The following is a 7,500-nucleotide window of genomic DNA, read 5'->3' as shown; positions in this document are numbered from 1 at the left end:
TTTCAGGGTGTTTGTTATGGAGGGGGATTCCTCCGTTCAGCAGGACGGCAGGTGGGCTCTGAACAACATCACGCATTCATTGTGTCCAAACACAGCACATCAACAAACACACACCACACAGACCGTTAAACAGCACAGCAGCTGGGCTGATGGGAAGAAGTGAGGCTACGTTCAGTTCTTTAATGACACATCGTTTCCTCGTCTTACAGTAGGAGTGTGTCCTACAGGAAACACTGACACACACCTGATCACACACACACACACTCACACTCGCTTCATGAAGTATGTGTTGAGCGACAACTGACGCGAGACACACACAGCGACGATTGAGAGCTTCAGCGTTACTCTGTCACGCATAACATGTCAGACACGAGGACAATTGAGTTGATTACCGCGGTTCACAGCACAATGACGTCACGGGTCATGAACCCCTGAAAGAACGTCAGACGGGGAACTGACGAGTCCATTAGAGAACACAAGCAGAACCTGCACACATCAGGTCATCATATCACGTTACATGCAATGAGAGGAACGTCAGTGAAATCTGGCACTATAGAGCCTCACATCTGACACACTCGTTTCTGCAGGAGAACAGCACACTACGGCAGATGCCTTTATCCAAAGCTACTTACACTGCATTTAAGGTTTACATGTTCTCAGTTCAAGCGCCGCTGAGAACTGAACCTGTGACTTTGGCGTTGCTAGCGCTGTGACCTACTGTCCGAGTTACAGGAATACTGTTGATCTCTGATGATTCTAACGAGACTCACACACATCTACTAGAGACCAATTAAAGTACAGAATGACAGAAGCAAATGAGGAGTTCATTTCTTAATTAAATAATTAAGAGTCATATTAGGGATTAGTGTCAACCGCACATCATCAACACTCCACATTTGGGTGGAATATTAACCATTAACACACGGATTCATACCGATCTTCATCTGATGGATCCACAACAGCCACAAGCCTTTACAGACCGCTTCCTGTCTCCTGACAGAGCACTTCCTGTTTAAACACTCATACTGACACAATGAACTGCTGAAGCCATTGATAAACTGTTAGGGCTGTCAGGGATTTCAGCTCATTCTCTCCTGCTTGACAATCATCCCAAACATTCCCGCACACCACAGTGAGACATATCACAGAAATATCAGGCATTCTCAGCGACCTCTGACCTTCACCGGAGAACATCCAAGGTTCGCGCGCAGAAGCCTCAGCGTGAAATCTGACTGAAATGTGTCCTAAAATCCCACTGCAATCGCTCATTTACAAACAGCTGAATCAATATAGTTCTAAAGTGAACCATTCTAGTTCTAAAATGAATCACTGCAGTTCTAAAGTGAACCATTCTAGTTCTAAAATGAATCACTGCAGTTCTAAAATGAATCACTGCAGTTCTAAAATGAACCATTCTAGTTCTAAATGAATCACTGCAGTTCTAAAGTGAACCATTCTAGTTCTAAAGTGAACCATTACAGTTCTAAAGTGAACCATTACAGTTCTAAAGTGAACCATTCTAGTTCTAAAACAGCACTGCAGTTCTAAAGTGAACCATTCTAGTTCTAAAGTGAACCATTACAGTTCTAAAATGAATCACTGCAGTTCTAAAATGAACCATCATAGTTCTAAAATGAATCACTGCAGTTCTAAAATGAACCATTCAAGCTCTAAAGTGAACCATTCTAATTCTAAAATGAATCACCAGTTCTACAGAACCAATATAGTTCTAAAGTGAACCATTCTAGTTCTAAAATGAACCATTACAGTTCTAAAGTGAACCATTACAGTTCTAAAATTGAATCCACTGCAGTTCTAAAGTGAACCATTCTAGTTCTAAAGTGAACCATTCTAGTTCTAAAATGAACCATTATAGTTCTAAAATGAATCACTGCAGTTCTAAAGTGAACCATTCTAGTTCTAAAGTGAACCATTACAGTTCTAAAGTGAACCATTACAGTTCTAAAGTGAACCATTACAGTTCTAAAATGAACCATTATAGTTCTAAAATGAATCACTGCAGTTCTAAAGTGAACCATTCTAGTTCTAAAGTGAACCATTCTAGTTCTAAAGTGAACCATTACAGTTCTAAAGTGAACCATTACAGTTCTAAAATGAACCATTATAGTTCTAAAATGAAACACTGCAAAACCAAAAAGAACCATTCAAGTTCTAAAGTGAACCATTCTAGTTCTAAAATGAATCACTGCAGTTCTAAAATGAACCATTCAAGTTCTAAAGTGAACCATTCTAGTTCTAAAATGAATCACTGCAGTTCTAAAGTGAACCATTCTAGTTCTAAAATGAATCACTGCAGTTCTAAAGTGAACCATTCTAGTTCTAAAATGAACCATTATAGTTCTAAAATGAATCACTGCAGTTCTAAAATGAATCACTAAAATTAAAAAATCAACCACTAAAATTAAAAAATTCAATCACAGAAATTAAACAGTTTTAAAATAAATCACTGCAATTCAAAAATGAAAATCAGTTACGTTGTGAAAGCACACAGCTGTGATTGGCCAGTGCGGCCGCTCATTTACATACAGCTGTGGGTTATTAACACATCACATTATGATAACTGGATCACACTCAAAAGTGTGTTTGCGCTACAGAATAATATAGTGAACACAAACGGTCAACACAACTCCAGCGCTGAATGAAGTGTAGCAGTGCCAATGAATAATACAGGCGGCTCCTGCGGGGCCCCGAGCACTTGCAAGCGTCCCCTGAGAACAAAGACAGACAACAACTGTCCTGAAGTGTGCGGGGGTTCGGGTGGGTGAGCTGAACCTCCTCCATCCTAAAACACACCCTGCTGCTTTTTCACAGCGTGAGCTCATGAGGACAACACACACCGCGCAGAGACAAAGAGAGAGAGAGAGAGAGAGAGAGAGAGAGAGAGAGAGAGAGAGAGCAGGAGGAATTTGCTTGATGCAGCACAGATGAAAAACACACACTTTAGAGAGAGAGATAAGAACGATAGACTAGTTTACTACAGCACTAATCTTATCAGTGTGCATGACTGACCCACACTACAGCACGAACCCTGAACACCAGCCTCACGGCGCGCACACACACACACACACACACACACACACACACACACAATGAAGACAACGATCTACAGATCACCTGACATCAGACGGACACACACTCACTCTCTGTGTCCGTCTCAGTGTGTGTGTGTGTGTGTGTGACGTGTGACGGCTGGCGCTCGGAGCTCTGGGCTTGATTTGAAGGCAGCGCGGCCCGGCTGGTTTTAATTCAATCAAACATGCTCCTTTTGGGAGCGCTGCATGGAAACTCCAGCACGTAATGTGACCCATTTAAGCACTTCTGCACTTAAACAGAACCGGCCACATCCAGATTCCCCTCGACTCTCATGCACAAAACTACACATCCACACGTTCAGAAAGCAGCGTGTTTTCATGCTGATGAGCTCCACAGTGTCTTCTTGACCTCTGACCTCCAGCACACATTCAATTAGCATTTCAACACTGCGTTTGTCTCGGGTTTCACACTCACACACACAGACACAGGCTCACGTTACAGAGGATCTTACTGTAAATAAACACACAATACTCCAGTTAAATGCATGAATCTCTACGCAAGCATTCCGAAAAACGAATTGCTAAATTGTAAAATAAATCACTACAGTTCTAAAATGAATCATCAGAGTTCAGAAATTAATCATTAGTTCAAATGAATCATTACTGTTCCAAAATTAATTACAGCAGTTCTAAAATGAATCATTATATTTCAAAAGTGAATCACTGCAGTTATAAAATAAAGCATTATAGCTTCAAAATGAATCATTATAAACTATATTTCATCATTACATTTCAAAAATAAATCATTGTAGTTCTAAAATGAATCATAGTTCACAAACGAGTCAATACATTTCTAAAATGAATCATCAGAGTTCAGAAATTAATCATTAGTTCAAATGAATCATTACTGTTCCAAAATTAACTACAGCAGTTCTAAAATGAATCATTATATTTCAAAAGTGAATCATTATAGCTCCAAAATGAATCATTATAAACTATAATATTTCATTACATTTCAAAAATGAATCATTGTAGTTCTAAAATGAATCAGTTCAGAGACGAGTCAATACATTTCTAAAATGAATCAGTTCTACAATGAGTTATTATAGTTAAAAATTAACCACTATAGTTTAAAGAAAGAACCACTGTAGTTCTAAAATGTCTAAAAAGTCACTGCAAATCACTGCCAGATTGTTTTCTTATTAGAATCTGTCCGAAATCAGCGTGATGTTCCTGCATCTGTGTCTATGGCTTGGACACATTCAGATCACGAATACAGTCTAAAGAAAGAACAAATACAGTTCCACCTCATATCAAAAAAACACACTGAATACACGGAACACAAACACCCTTGGCATCTCTCCACTGCTTCATGGAGACGCTCTGAATGGAGGGAAGCGTCTCTCTCTTGGCAGCGCATGAGAGGGACGCGTGTGTTTTCTCTTGGCTTGAGCGGCCTGTAATGAAGCGTCTGTGTTTTATGGTTGGAGGGGAGAGCGTCAGGACCGTCCACGCTCTTATTCTTAGCTTCCATAAAGTGAACGTTCACTGATGATCGAGCGCTGGTAAACCAGCTAACCTCAAACAGACCTTAAAGGGCCAGCGCAGGGGAAAAAAGACTTCACGCTGAGCCCAGATCAGTCAATCTGACCGTGGGCCCAAGGCATTGTGGGACGCAGCTGGGTCCTACGCTGAAAAAATGTCAATAAAGCCAAGGTTACTGGAGTGTTATTGGAAAAATAAAGATTACTGGAGTACGAACATACCGTCTTTCTACTTCAAACTATTATTTTTAATTATTTAATTCAATGTGCTACTTAGAGGGGGGGGGGGGGTTTATATTTAAAATTTACCAGCAATTTCTGAGCAAAAACCGATTCTACACAAAATTATTTGCAGTTTAGTTCCTAAAGCAGGGATATTATAAAAACATACTACCTTGCTTGTTTTTAACCCCTTAACTGTCACCCCCCATTTTTTAAAATAGGCATTAAAGTGCACTATCCAAACTTAAATTGTTGTATTTTATGAACACTGTGGAATATAGACCTAAGGTTGGTCTCTTTTTAAAAAAGAAAATTAGCAGATTTTGGCAAAAGTGAAATTTAAAAAAAAAAATTAAAGTATCAAAAAGTTATAGAAGTTTAAATGTACTGTAAATAAAATGCGCTATATTAATTTTAATTTATTATAAATATTTTACATAACAGTTTTTACTCTAAAATTGGTATAAAATCAAAGATTTGTGTCTAAATAAGTTATGTTCCAAATTTGAAGTTGATATGAAAAAAATATAGGGTTCCTGTGAGATTGTATTTAGGGCGTCATACCACAAACAGCCACTGGGGGCCATCAAAACTCCTTTGAATTCTGTTTAATGAATTTTCCCCTAGATTTCTCTGTCAATTTTACTTCAATACTCAAAATAACCACCAAATATGGAATCCTGAGACTCAGACCTTTCCAATGTTATGATTGTTGCCAAGATTATAAAAAGTTTTGATTCTAAAAGAGTGTAATGCATTTTGTAATATGACACTTGACTCCGCCCACTAAGGGGGAGGAGACCGCCATAAGATTTTAAAGCACCATTTCCATGGTAACGCAATGTCCGATTTCAAAATGGTTTTCACAGGATGAATCTTGGGCTTCTAAGCTTTATATGATGATTACTAAAAGGTTTTACAGAGAAAAAGGACAACAAAAAAAAAGGCAAAGGCAACCCACACACAGGACTGACAAAGTCAATCAATTAAACAACAAATAAATATAATAAAAAATCAGGCATCAATCTTAATAATGCACAGCAAAGAGAACTGAATTGTTGTTAAATATGTAATAATCATCGATATCTACAATACAGAGGGCTCATCGTTAACACATTAAGACCATATTCATTAATTACTTGACAAAACAGCCTTGATTCATAAAATCTAATCAACACCTTCATAGCCAGTGATGAGAATCACACTGTTTTACCATGGTAACGTTACTCCTCAAATAACATGGTAACGTTACATGTAACTTACAACAGTACAGGAGTTTGCCGCGATAGTACCTTTGATTGATTATAAAACTAAGAGATTTTCGTTAATATTATTACACTATCCACACAGTGTCGGTATAATTGTGAAATAAAGCGATTTGTTGTGATTAACGAAGCTGCAGTTTGAATGAGTGAAATTCTCCTCACGGAAATAAAATCACTTTTAACCCAAGAACAAATGAAAATTAACCAGCTCTAAATCTCGAGTTATTTCACGTTAAACCAAATAAAAACGCGTTCCGAGAGACTGTCGAGAGGAGAAAGAAAGAAAGAAAGAAAGAAAGAAAGAAAGAAAGAAAGAAAGAAAGAAAGAAAGAAAGAAAGAAAGAAGGAACTCGTCGTTTCTCTGCCACGACTTTCCGTTCTGGACACACACCGACGATAAAAGAGCTAAAACCGATTCAACCGAGCGACTTTCTGACTGAAGTGCTCACGTCGGGCCGGTGTGACGCTAAACACGACGAATCTGGTGTGTGTCCGTTAATCTGAGGCGTTCGTGAGGTGAAAGAGAGGGAAATCTGCGAGAACAAAAGCTACTCACGCTCGCGCGCTCCTCGGTCGGACGGTCCCGCGAAGGAAAGTCGGTGATGATTTCAAACATCCAGAGAACGAAGGTTTCCGTTAAACCGTCCGCGAGCTCACAGACTCATTCACCAACTGACTCTCTCTCTCTCTCTCTCTCTCTCTCTCGCGCGCGCGCGCTCCACCGTCACCACGGCAACACACCGGCGCTTCCACGCGCGTTCCCAGCTGCGCGTCTCTCAGAGCCGCTGGCTCGCGCTGAACTACCCCTGACGTGTCAGAATCAGAACACTGAACGGGTTAACAGAACAAGAATGCTTTTTTGTTTAAATAAATGAATAAATCGCTTTGAAGTGTCCATCTGTTCAATATTCACCACTTCCTGCAGATTTATTATCAGAGCTGGATTACATAATCAAATTAAAAAAATTAAGTACTCGTAATTAAATTCAATTACATTTTAAAATACTCTAAATCAGACTACAGTTAGGTTTTTATTGATTGCATGATTACATAGTATTCACAGAATAGCAATAAATTGTTCATAATGTATTGATTCACTCTAATTCCACTCAATTTACAGAAATCCCTTCAGTTTTAAGTTTTTTCTCAATATTTTAACATTGCATCAACTACAGTAAGTTATTTAACAGTGTATTATTATGTCTCACAATTCACACATTCACGTTATTTCTTATTTACATGTGATGCAGGGATTCCCAAACTCTTTCAGCTAATATATTTACTTTAAGTATCCCTGAGAGTTAAAATAAATCATTTAATTATTCAGTATCACATGTTCAGCTTCTCTGAAGTTGGTTAATGGTCACAAATAAAGTGTTTTTATTTTGACTGATGCTATTTTAAAATTATTTATTT

The 7,500-nt window shown here is 38.6% G+C and overlaps 1 protein-coding gene across 1 annotated transcript in view; it reads right to left on the bottom strand.

Annotated features, from left to right (window-relative positions):
- lhfpl2a (LHFPL tetraspan subfamily member 2a) overlaps nt 1-6,808 on the bottom strand; it is a 17,801-nt gene extending 10,993 nt beyond the window's left edge. The window contains exon 1 of the mRNA XM_042778482.1: nt 6,641-6,808. The gene's annotated coding sequence lies outside the window, so the exon portion shown is untranslated. The remainder of the gene's footprint in view (nt 1-6,640) is intronic.
- Between the last annotated feature and the right edge of the window lie 692 nt (nt 6,809-7,500).

This window comes from Cyprinus carpio, chromosome A21 (assembly GCF_018340385.1).
Source record: "Cyprinus carpio isolate SPL01 chromosome A21, ASM1834038v1, whole genome shotgun sequence".
In the NCBI taxonomy this organism is placed as follows: Eukaryota; Metazoa; Chordata; class Actinopteri; order Cypriniformes; family Cyprinidae; genus Cyprinus; species Cyprinus carpio.
This window is presented reverse-complemented; position numbering and strand designations above follow the sequence as displayed.